The sequence below is a fragment of the Nelumbo nucifera genome, chromosome 3 (genome assembly GCF_055504915.1).
Source record: "Nelumbo nucifera cultivar China Antique chromosome 3, China Antique-T2T, whole genome shotgun sequence".
Lineage (NCBI taxonomy): Eukaryota > Viridiplantae > Streptophyta > Magnoliopsida > Proteales > Nelumbonaceae > Nelumbo > Nelumbo nucifera.
In genome coordinates, this window is record NC_142651.1 from 3765349 (window position 1) to 3778962 (window position 13614).

Below are 13614 nucleotides of genomic sequence, written 5' to 3' on the forward strand. Positions count from 1 at the left end.
GCCACTTTCCTCTTTGACAAATTTCCTATAGTTTTTAAATTCCAGGTCCTCAGAGCTTGTCTTCAGTTTTCCAAATTTTTAAGAAGTTTTCTAACTGGATGAGTATCTGTGACATTTTGTTACAGCCTCTTAGCAAGAAGTCTCTGTTAACCACAGATTCAAATATGAAGGGTTTGTATCCCTTCCAACTAATTCGATTCATTTGGATTCTCATGGGAACATGGTTTGTACCTATTTGACCTTTATAAAAAACTGTTGCCTCTAGAAACAACAGACATCAGGCATTTGTGGCAGTGGTTCTATCTAGATGGGCTTGAACATTTTCACCACCCTCTCTACTATTTGTCCAAGCAAAAGAATAACCTTGAAAATCAATATCTATCATGCCTAAAGTATTTAACATAACTTTAAAATCATGCATTCTAGATTTGGATGGGGGTGATTACCTCCTTTCTTTTTCGAATGGTGAAGAATTTGGTTGAAATCACCTATAATAGCCCACAACCTCCAAGATGAGGGTCTTAGACTTATAAGTTCTTGCCAGAAGTCGCCACGCCTTCGAGAGTAAGGTTCGCGATGAATGAAAGTTCTTGACTTCTTGTCCAAATGCTACTTCGCAAAGAACCAGAAATGTCACAATGGATATATATCTATAGTAGCTTTGACCTCTATCGTCACAGGCTCTTTCCAAGCCAAGCATAAACCTCTAGAGAGGCCTCTTGGGCTTTTCAACACACAATTGTTGAACTTTAATCTTTTACAGAAACGCTTGACCGCTCTTTCTTCATTTTTTGTTTATGAGAGAAACAAAATGGAAGGCCGATGGAGTCTAACTAGCTCCATAAGAGACTGAAATGTCAAAGAGGAGCCCACTCCTTAATAGTTCCAATATAAGAGATTCATTGGCCCCGGCGGGGGCCATTGATTAGCTCGCTTGAGATGGAGAGAGATTTAAAGGTAGACAATTTTTTTTTTTATTTCATTTAGTTATTTATATGGATGGAATCTGGATTTCCTTCTGTTGATTTTCTAGCCACTTTCTTGAGCTTCCTTCTCCAAGGTATTTGGATTCTACACTACACATTCAATTTGTATTGGTTCTTCCTAATACCGAGACTTCTCAAAAGTGTGTTCAAGCTCCCTCTTAATTTGTCTATTCTTTCATTGACTCTTATTTTCTTCCTACATGATCATCTGATCCGAATGCATTAATCTCTTTCAGCTTGGATTCTGTTAAGAAGTTTGAGAGTGCTCTATTTCTAGCCGCATGATTTCGAAGCTCATGCCTATTGGATTTTTGTCCTTTATACTCAGATTCGGGATATGGTGACCCGACCCGGGAGTGTCTCTTTCCTTCCCAATTTTCTTATCATTTAATTACACCGGGCTATTCATTGCCCAATCTACAAAAGCCATCATTGTGTTCAGAGTTGTTCTCAACTGCTTCAGGATCACCAACCTCGAACCTTGTATCTGTCCCACATGCCAAGTCTAAGGGTGAACATTCGGTTTATTCGGTTAAAAAATGAACTGAATAAACAAAATTTTTAAAACCCAAATAAAAAAATAAAAACTGAACCGAAACCAAATTATAATAAAACTAAAATAACCAAACCAAAATTTTTGGTTCGCTTTTTGGTTATTTTGGTTAAAAACTGAATTTAATTAATATATATATATATAATATTATATATTACAACCTATAATATATATATATATATATATATATATTATGAAATTTAATTTCATTATAATGCATTATATATATATATATAAATATATAAATATACAGCATATTATAGTTAATTCGGTTTTTTCGGTTAATCAAATTTATAAATCTGAAAACCAAATTAACTGAAAACCAAAAAAATCGAAACCGAAATTTTCGATTCGATTGGTAATTCGGTTTTAATCGAATAATGCTCACCCCTAGCCAAGTCCACTCGTGTAGGGGATTCGGAGTCACCTAAGTCTGTACCACAGATTTCCTTCCATTTGTGTTTATTCACTTTTATAATGTCTCTCTGTCCTAGTATGTACAGGGTCTGACCCCACCGCTGGTCGTACCAGATCCACTCTCCGAAGGCAAATTTTACTTCTTCAAACAGTGTTCAATTTTACCGAATAGAATTGTTGCCCATGTTTTACTAGGGAAAGAATGACATTTTTATTTTTATTTTTTTGTTTTCTATAGATTAAAATTATTTAAAGGGATGTTAAGGTCAAAACTGTCATTTTCTTGTATTTCCATTTAGGCTGTGTTTAGTCTGAAGGAAAAAGTAAGGAAAGGAAGAAAAAGGTAAAAAAACCTTTACAAACCATATATAATTTTCTCAATCTTTTTTTTCTTTTGCCTACTTTTTCTTTCAAACCAAAACATAGCGTTGATAAAAGAATAATCGATTATAAACTATAGGGGGTGTTCTATTAAAATGCAGATTGAGGATAAGATTTAATAAATCCCTAAAAACTACGTACAAGGGGTGCTTTAGTCCCTTTCTTTGTCTCAATTCTTCTTTGGAGTGATTCAAAAATTTGACAAACACCACCAGGGAGATATTTAAATTTAAATAGATATAGTACTGGATTCATAAATGATCAATTGGTGGCATCGTGTTATGATTCGCAGAAAAGAATATGATGGAGCCTTAAATTCCCATGTGACATGGTTCTGTGAATTGCCTGTATGACGTAATTCTCGTGTCGTGTTCCTAATACATAGTTCGTGTTAACACATTTTCTTCTGGCCATGGCCCGCTAAGGCACTACCGCCCTAGTTGATCACACCATTGTATTAGGAATTTTAGGTCCATGTGTAGTTCGAAAATGAAGCTCATACCCATACTCTAATATTGTTCGTACATTACAAAAAATTTATTTGAAGTACGTACAGTTAGGGTGGCAATTGGGTGGATTGGGTTGGATTGGTGGTTTGGATTGTGTTTTAATTTAATTCTTGACCTATTAACTCATAAATGACCTAATTAGGAAAATTTAAATGGATTGGGTATATATATATTATAGAAAATATAAAAAAATACAAACAAAAATTACAAGAAAGTATAACAAAAGTTATAAATAAACATAGAAAATGAAAAAATAAATAACAAAAATGACACCATAAGTAAGAGTTTTTATGTTCAAATAGGGCTTTGGGCTCTATACAAGGGTCAGGATCGAACTCGGGCCTAAACATTTTCTGTTAATAAAGAGTTAAAGCTCAATCCAAACCCAATGAAATGCAATCCATGAACAAGTCTAATCAACACCAATTGATGAAGGGAATGGGATCTGCTTCTCATACAGGGGTGCCTCACATGCACATCCATCGTGCATTGGGAACATCTCCCATGAATAATAACTTATAAGTACCGGAGATGTTCCCAATGCATGGTACAATGTGCATGTGAGGCACGAGTGAGGCACCCTGTGTGAGGAGCAGATCCGGTTTCTTGATGAAGACTCTTGCATAGAGGTATAAATCGGATCATCTCAGGCCTAGCTTGTTATTGTAGCATGTGAGCCATGCTGTGGCCCAACCCATACCTCCAAGCCTTGTCAGGCTTCAATTTTCAGGCACACAGGCTGGAATGGCATGGCATGACAAAGTGGGCCGTACTGCCACAAGCCCGTGGCCTGACACAACCCATATATTGTATAATAATTAAATACATATATATGTATATGTAATTTATATATAACATAATTATATAATAATATATAAATTTTATTTTCAATTTTATTATACTATTTTATTCCAACTATAGTGTAATTTTTTAAATTTCATTTTATTATTTCATATATAAACAATTGTATACATCAAAATTCATATAAAATAAAATTTTAAGACTTTTTTTTTCAAATTTTGTCTATTTTGTTAATTAATTTAATTTTTACTATATTTTTAATTCTTTTAAAAAACATGCCTATTATGGCCTAACCTAAAGCCCGGCCCAAGCTCACCTGGGCTCGTGCCATGGGCTGTGTCGGATATGACCTCTTAAGGATCCCAAAGGAGGCATGCACGGTCCACATAGGACCGCTAAACACTGGCATCCGACAAAGTCATGTTGTACTGGGCTGACATGGCCCAATTTACACCTTTACTCTTGCATAAATCAAGTGAAAAATAATAAAAATATAAGAAGAGGAAGAATGAAAATTTGTTTGTCTTCACATGCTCCAATTGTTGCTTTTAATTCTTTTTCGATGTTCAAATGGGATTGATTACTAAGAGAGGAGCTGGTGTTGAACAAAGAAAATGACTTGATTATAGGATATAAAGAGAGAATGGAGTTGCATAACTAAAATGAGCAGAGAGAGAAATGACATTTTGAGGTGTTGGAGAAAGAGAGAGAGTGTGTGTGTGCATGCATGCCGGGTGGGGGGTAGTGGTTACCCATTGGATAATCATGACCCAGCCCAACCCAACCCATTAAATAGCACTTTATCCAACCTGCTAGTGACCTAAGCTAAATGGTTCAGCCCAAACCGTTAATTAATGGGTGGGTTAGCTGGTTGAGTAAAAAATTGCTGCCCCTACATACACTTCATGATTTGTTGCTCTCTCTCATGCTTGTTTGTTTGTTTACAAATTTCTTAATTGGCAATGTTATTACAGAGTGCAATTTGCAATGAAAATTATCAATTATTAGGCACTAGAGCATCATATATTGTTTATCTTCAGGGTCCGTTTGTTTTTTTTTGGATTTTGAGAAGAAGAAAAGTTGATCAATGGGATTTTGGTTTCCATTGACAAAAAATTTATGTTCTTTTTTCAAGTTTATGTGGGATCCACGGAAAATTTAATTGTTTACCCACCTGGGGGAAATTGCCAACACTTGGATGGGACAAAATTGCCCCTTTTAATAATGACTTTTTATGGCTAAAATGATCATTGTCTTATTAGAAATTAAAAAAAAAGATCATTATCTTATTTAATTGGGAAATAAAAGAACATAGGTAATTGTACTTACCCGGGTAAATATTTTCTTACCTATGTAATTGTTTCCTGGGAAATACTTACCCGGATAACTAACCAAAAAAACAAACAAGTACGAATATCCTACACATTTCTCCATACGACCTATTAGAATGAGACACATCAATGCCATACGGGTTGAAAGATTTGTACATGTGAACAATTTAACTAGCATGAAATACCACCACACAGTTAATATAAAAGATGCTCCATTTAAAGTAAGTTATAAAACAAAAGAGAAATAGTGACAAGAACAAATTTGTGTTTTTTTAACGATTAACTGACGCTCCATTACTTGCCAGGAATTTAGGAGCTTATGATAGATAACTAGTTTTGATCTTGAAAGCATGATCTAGCTAATAAAGGGGAGAAGAAAGAAGAAAATGGAAAGCAAGGCAGGAGAAAGATGACAAAGAGATTACCGATGAGTTCAATAGCATCAAGCTTTCGTGGTCTTGAAACAAAAACTTGACCACCCAAGTTTCAGATTACCACTGCTGTCAATGATAGCTTTCTACACACTCACATTTCATAAGCGTCACCCAGAACTTATCAATGGTTTCCTTTTTTTTTCAATGTATTAAAGTTTGAAAATTTTGAGAAACACAGAAACAAAAGTAATTTCATGCTGATTGTTTGCACGTATAAATCCTTCAACCGGAACTTATCAATGCTTTCGTGGTCTAATAGGTTGTGCATGGAAATGTGTAGGAATAAATGTGCAGGATATCTGGACTCAAAACAAATGGAGCCTCAGAGTTTTCGTTAATTAAGTAGCAAACATAACAATACCTCAATACCAACTCACCAATAGCATGAATGGGTACGGTGATAAATACCCGTAATTTCTTCTTTTTCCTTGGGTCTATGCTTGGTTTGAAAGTCTTATATAGATTTCCCCTCATTTCTCTTCCATTCTCTTCCTTTTTTTTCGAACCAAATACAACTTTATGATATCTCAATTCCTAAGGCTGTGTTTGGAAACGATGCAAATGGAGTATAAATCCCAGTTCAGGGTAAATTTGTACTCTGGTTCATTTTTGTTTGTATTTGACAATATTACATTTATACATTGATAAATGACAGACCAATGCATATTTACATTGATAATAAGATGTAAAATTATATCACTAAAAAAGAAGTAAATTTGCATTCAAGTGGGCTTTTGATAAGAAAAAAGCATATGTTTTATTGGAATTCATGTTTGCATCCATTACAGCTAGAAGCCTATTAGGTAAGAAGATAAACTTTTCAGTGCAAAACTAACTCAATTCTACAATTTGTATGAACCCTTTTATACTTTACATATTTGCATTTACACTTATTTGCATCATTTCTAAAACGCAGCTTAAAGCATGCATAAGTAGATATATCATAAGGTCCCAACTGTCTCAATTGTCTGTTGTACAAAAGATTTGAGATCCAATCCCGCCTTCACTAGGTGTAAGGGCATCGATATACCCAACACCAAAGGTCAACAGAAAACCCTCATGAAAAGCTGGCTTAATTAGTCGTCAAAGTCCTGAGAAGCAACCTAAATTCTTAATTGTGTTTGGTTTGAACGAAAATGTAGGGAATGAAAGGAAAAGTTAAGGAAACCTAGACAAGGTTTGTACATGTTTCAATACCTTTATCTTCCTTTCTCTACCTTTTTCTTTCAAACGAAATAAAGCGTTGAATGTCTATGAAGTAAAACCATATGAAGAACCTAACAAAATGATACGGAAAGACTCTGGAAAACCACCCTATTTGGCACTGAGTTTCCTTACACTCCTCCCTTAACCGCCTGTATAACTAATAACTAAAGCACTTTTCTAACAAAAGGGTGGCATGACACCTAATTAATAAGGGGACGACACCCAACCATGGATGGAGAGAGAGAGAATGGTGGACTGGTTCAATTTTCATTAAATCTTAAATAGTCTCACTTCCGTTGGCTGCGTTTGGAAATGATGCCAATGGAGTGTAAATTCTAGTTCAGGGTAAATTTGCACTCTGGTTAACTTTTGCCTGTGTTTGACAATATTAAATTTATGTATTGACAAATAACAGAAAACACATTTTTCAATTCATATTTATATTGATAATGAGATGTAAAAATACATCAATAAAAAGAAGTAAAATTTCATTCAAGTGGGTTTTTGATTAAAAAAGCATATGCTTTATTGGAATTTATGTTTGCACCTATTACAGCTAAGAATCTGGTTGGTGAGAAGGTAAATTTGTTGGTGCAAAACTAACCCTACTTTGCAATTTATATGGATCATTTTACACTTTACATATTTGTACACACTTATTTGCACCGTTTCCAAACGTAGCCTTAATTTTGAAATGAAAGAGTTTAGATGATGTGGCAAAAGTTGATTGGAGGGTGTGGATAAGTGTTGGACCTTTGACACCCCTATAGTTTCACAAATTTACTTAAACCTACCATATAGTTTATATTTTACTAAAATACCACTTATAGTTTATAACCTATTTAGTTAATTGATCTTTCATCGAGAACTATTTGTTTTGTCATATAAAAATAATAACAAGATACTTAAACTAAGTGGAAAATGTTCAAGGGCATGGGCCCATGGCTGTTTATTCCAAAAATACCCCTAAACTGAGTGAAAAATGTTCAAAGGATTTGGACCCATGGTTGTTTATTCCAAAAGTACCCTCAACACTTTTTTTGTGTAGAAACAAAATTGACCAAATCGAGAAAAATAGAGTGGTTGTCCGTGTTTTACTAGGGGCAAAAATTATATTTTTTTTAATTTCTTTTAATTAAATTTATTTGAATGGGTGTTAACGTTTAAAATTGTCATTTTCCACTTTCATCTAATGAAAGGTGGATTAAGAAATTCACATCTATACCATACAGAGGGTGCCCCCACAACATATCTCAACCGAATTCTCGGATGAGCTGGAGATAAAAACATACACACCCAGCTGAACACACCAGTGCTTACTGTAGGCCACATGTGGGACCCAGTTGTACTGAACACTGGCGTGTTCAACTGTGATAAGTAGTTCAGCCGGGTGTGATATTCTCAATGCACGGTGAGATGTGCATGTGGAGCATTTGTGGGGCGCCCTCTGTGGGGTGCAGATATGATCTCTGGATTAAATAAATTGATTGCAAACTGTAGGAGATGTATTAATAAAAAATACAAACTATAAGATAGGTTTTAATAAATTCATGAAACTATAGGAAATGACCCTAAAATGATATATAAAAATATTATCCTAAATATTAGAATAATAAAATGATAACAAGTCAAAAAAATTCAGGGATATGCGACCTACACGACGTCCTATATTTGTGAAACAAAAAATTAAATGAAAATAAAATGATCTATAAAAGTGTTATTTTAAATATTAGAACAATGAAATAAAAACAAGACAAAAAAAAAATTCAGGGATATTAATGAAGTATAATAAATATAGTTTCCTCCGCAATTCTGCTCGCAATGTTTCACGACGCTGGCCTACGACATAAATTATTTGGCAGTACGGAAGAGTTGGCTAGCTTGGTAAATAACAAAAATGACAACGAGGAAGGAGGAGGGAGCTTCGCACTTCACCCTTGATTTCATGATCCATCCAGACCATCCAGTCATGTGCCCAATAGTTTGTCAAATTAAGTTTTCAATCCTTCCATCTGTATAACTATACTGATATTGATGGTGATGTTGATGACATCATGAGTTTGTATTGTGTACAATGTAACAATAAGCATTTGACATTTAAGGGATTGGGGTGGGGATCTATAGTGTGGACAAAGGTAAGCGCCAACATTTTGTTGCCCATCAACGTTGGACAGCTCTGTGCCAACAACAGCACGAGCCCTCACCAAACTCTAATAAACACCTACCCAACCCTAATAGAAAATATGGCATAATGTTGGACAGTGGAAATAAATTCCTATTTAATTAATGGGTTGGATTATGATATGAGAAAGATATGAAATCTGAACAAATTTTGACCAATCAATTGATATCATAAACGTAATAACCAATCAAGTGTTATTTATCAAAATTTACAGATGGATTTTAATTGATCAAAGCTCTTTTCATATTATATATTTCTTGCAATATAGGTTTTTCCTTAATTATTATAATCAATTACTTTTTCAAATTCACAATAAGGAAAAAAAGAAATAGGACCCACAACACCACAATCCAGGTCCCTTTTTCTATGTTAAACCTCAATGAATTAACAAGCAACAAGTAAATAAAAATTAAATATCTCAATTGCAATACTCAACAAGTTTAGGGTAAGGCGGGCTATATCCTTTTCGGTAATTCAATTTGATTTTTTGTTTACAGTGATTAATAAACTTTAAGATCCCCGCCACTCAACCTGGAGTAAATTTTGGGGTTAAACATGTAACTAGAGCAAAATTTTAACGAGTTCAATTGATCTCGCATGTCAAAATTGGGTAATGTGACCACCCTCACTCAAGATTTTGATTTGCTGGTTAAGGTGCTTAATTGAAAAAGAAAAAGAATATTCAAGTGAATGCTTCTTAACATATTTTCTTCAGCTTTCACCTCTATGTGGGGACTGCAAAGTTGGCATCAAACTATTCTCTCTAATAAAAGAAGTCTAGAATTACATAAGAAACATTCAAAGCATAAATGGTGAAAGTGAAACCATGATGATGATGGCAGAGTTGGAAGCCAGACATACATGGAGAACTGTCAGAGAACAAGCACCAAAGTGACATGAGGACACCCAATTTAAAACCCACTCCTTGTTGTCAAGAAACTGATCAGCCTAGTTAAAGGCTTAAGCTGTTAGGTGAGGCCCTTGAATAGATTTTTATTCTTTAATACACATTCTTATATGAAAGTTTTTTGGGCTTGAAGTGTGGACAAATATAGGCCCATTCATACCTTGTGCTAGAATTTAATTAATTATAATAGAATAGCAAAGATTGAACGCTAGATGATTTGATCATATCATTAAATTAATCAACCAAAAAGCTTAAACTATTAGGTGAGATCCTCGAATAATTTTTTATTCTCAAACACTTGTCATAAATTGAAAGAGAATCCTCTATCTACTCCCTCACAGCTGACAAGTTCCTGTTTGGGGTGAAACTCTGAATGAGCTCAAGTTGAAGTTTTGTTAAATTCTGGAGGACCTAGTCACAGTGTAAAATCTTTAACTTGGGCACAGCGCAAGCTGTAACACAAACAGCATGAAATTCGGTCTATTATCATGGATGAGCTAAATGATCGTGCTTCCCTTTTCTTGTGGGACGAGATCTGTTACAAGCGAAGGGATGCATAGAGACCACACCCTATGTCTGTGTGTACCTATCCGGCTATCACTGTCGTATTCACTCTTGATTGATTAATAGTCCGTTGCACATGTCTTTGTTTGTACCATATCCAAGTGTTTTTTTTTTTTTACTAGATCTCTTAAACTTAGTTTTGTGTTAAGTTTTACAATAATCACTGAGAATTCAATGAAATTCATGGGGTGGTTTTGATTGATAATATGATACCCGAATATCTTTTTTTATGAGCCTGATCCATCAAAACCACCCCATGAATTTTGATGACTTCTCATTGGTTAGTGTACAACTTAGCAATATCAACTTATTCGACTCAAAACTACTAAAACCAACAATAACCTATTGAAATCCATAATTCAATATCAACTTATTGAAATCCTTTAAACACATAATATAGGGTCTCTATATCCAAATTATGGAGGTTTCTACATTCCCAACTCCCAAGATTTAGCCTTCAAATGCAAGGCGCAACTTATAGGAAACAATTATATATATCTATCTAGACTATTTTAAAAGTACGAATGGCCTCAAGAATATTTCTGGAATTTTCTAAAGATAATGTTTATCCCTCTATATTTAAATTTAATGATAAAAAAATGAGGGAAAATAGGGTAATTGGTTCTTGATATTAAATGAGTTGAAAAGAGGTAATTTAAAGATATTCAATGCATTCAATCCTCTCTCATTAAATCCAACATTTAAGTTATTAACTTGCATTCATGTTCATTAAATCATATATTTAAGTCATTTTTATTTCTTCTCATCATTAAGTTCTATTAATTAAATCCACAATATTAATTTTAATAGTATAAAAATAAATATTATGAAAAATAATTTGAAAACAAAACCATTTTCTTCCCTCCTAGTGGTGGGCAAGCAATTTGACCATTTGGGGTCAAATAGATTAGTAAATAATGCCATATTTAAATGATAAAAAATTAAAATAAATAATTATAAAATATAAGAAGTATTTTTATTAATGATGAAAATGGAAAGCCAAATTCAAAATGTACCTAGAAATTAAATGATGTCATAGTCAAATAATAAATTTTTTAACAATAGAAAATACAAAGAATCACAAAAGTAAAAAAAAAAAAAGATAAGAGAAAATTTTGGGTACATATCTAATATTATATATTTATAAAAAATAAAATATTAGGTACATCTCTAATATTTTACATTCATTATATTGAACAAAAATAAGTTTTATACATAAGAAATAATTTTATCAACGATGGAAATGTAATACAAAATTTAATATCAACCTAGAAATCAAACAATTTTTATTTTTAGATGGTGGGTTAGTGGTTTGAGTAAAATGATACTATAGACAAACAAAAATTAAGTGTGATAAGTAAAAAAATATTTTATATAGTGTAAATAAAATATATAATTTAAAGGGAAAATTATAGTCAAAGTCAGTTGTACATTTAAAAGTTGCAGGTTGGTTCAGAAACCAACCAAACTCTGAAAACTGACTATACATTTCAAATTATAAAAACCCCCGCCATATCATCAGAGACTTATGTGGCTGTTGCTATCATGGGACTCTTATTCCATGTTGGACACAGTAGAAAACCTATATCGAAAATAGGTTTTTGGTTTCTCTCCCACTCCCTCTGTCTCTCGATTTCCCTTCCTTCTCTCTCACTCTCATAGTCATCTCTTGATCTCCTGCTCTCTCTATCTCTCCCACTCTCTACTACTTCAGTCTGTAACCAAATCAAAACCTCTCTCTCTATATATATTGTTTTCCCTCAATCTTTCTCATTCTTCTCCCTCACTCTCCCTCTCGGTCAAAATCTCTTTCTCCCTCAATCCCTATCGTTCTCCAATTGGTGTAAATTTCATAGCCAAGAGTTTCTTGTGAATTTTATCAAATTGGTGTAATAATTTTTGAACCATACCAAGTTGGTCTCATGTTCTTTTATACGATCTGATTAATACCATATAAGTGTGTAAGAAAATAAGAAAATAAGAAAATAAAAAATGAGAGAGGGAGAGGGAGAGAAACTGAGGGAGAACGATAGAAATTAAGGGAGAATGAGAGATTGATGGAGAACGATAGGTGGAGAGAGAGAATGAGAAAAATTGAAATAAAGAACATAAATATAGAAACCAAAAAACATTTTTATTTATTTTCAAATTACATAGTCGTTGAGCCGCAGATAAAGATGACTATGAGTGAAAGAGTGTGAGGGAGAGAGAGAGAGAGAGAGAGAGAGAGAAACTGAAAACCTTTTTTTCTTTTCCAATCACCCAACATTAAAGGGCAATTTCAGTATAAGCTTTTTATTATGTCCAATATGGATTAAGAGTCCCATGTTGGCAATAGCCACATAACCCTCCGATGACATGGCAAGGGTTTCTATAACTTGAAATGTAGAGCCGTTTGTTAGGATTTTGTTGGTTTATGGACCAACTTGTAACCAAATATTAAATGTACAGCCGGCTCCGACTATAATTTTCCTTAATTTAAAACTAATCCAAAAGCAATGCTATTTCTTATCTAGATAGTGGGTCAATGATCCAACTTTTCAAAAAAAAAATGCTTGATGTCATAATTGAATAATAAATATTTAAGTTTATTTTTAATCATATTGTTACTTTTTTAATTTTCAATTTCTATTTTAATTATAATATATCTAAAATTAAAGTAATTAATATGAAGAAAATTTTCTCACGTGCAACGCATGTGCTTAATTACTAGTTAAATAAAGTGTAGGAGTCCCAACTCCCAATCCTAAGTGGTGTATCCTTATTTACACTCCTATTATTACTAAATTTACATATCATATACTATATTTTAGTCCTACACTCGTACTTGTTTAAAGCCTCTCGTTTATAGGGAATTTGTCAATTAGCTTAATTTTATATTTAATCCTTCAGTAGTTTCATTAGTTAAAACTATGTCATCTGCAAACAAATGCACTATGGAGTTTTTTCTTGAACATGTTTAATCAATTCATCTATGGTCAATGCAAATAGATAAGGGAAGTGTTGAACCTTGGCAAATGCTCATTGTAAATAATGTTTAAGGGATAAACCGTCAATTGACCCTACAACTGCCAAGGCCAAAATTGAGTTTAATTTGAAAAATGCAATTAACCGAACTAGTCATTTCAATTTCACTTAACCTATTAAAAACTGTTATTATCCACAGACCCAGCCCAGCTTAGACCCGGACATGTTTTAGACCCAAAACCCAAGTTGGACTGTACCCGGGCTTGGGCATAAGTTTATAAGCCTTATCACCCCTACTAACCACTAGGGGTCTGTATAGTTCATAGTCAGAATTGAAATCAGAATGGTTTAATCGGAATGGACCATTCTGATTTCG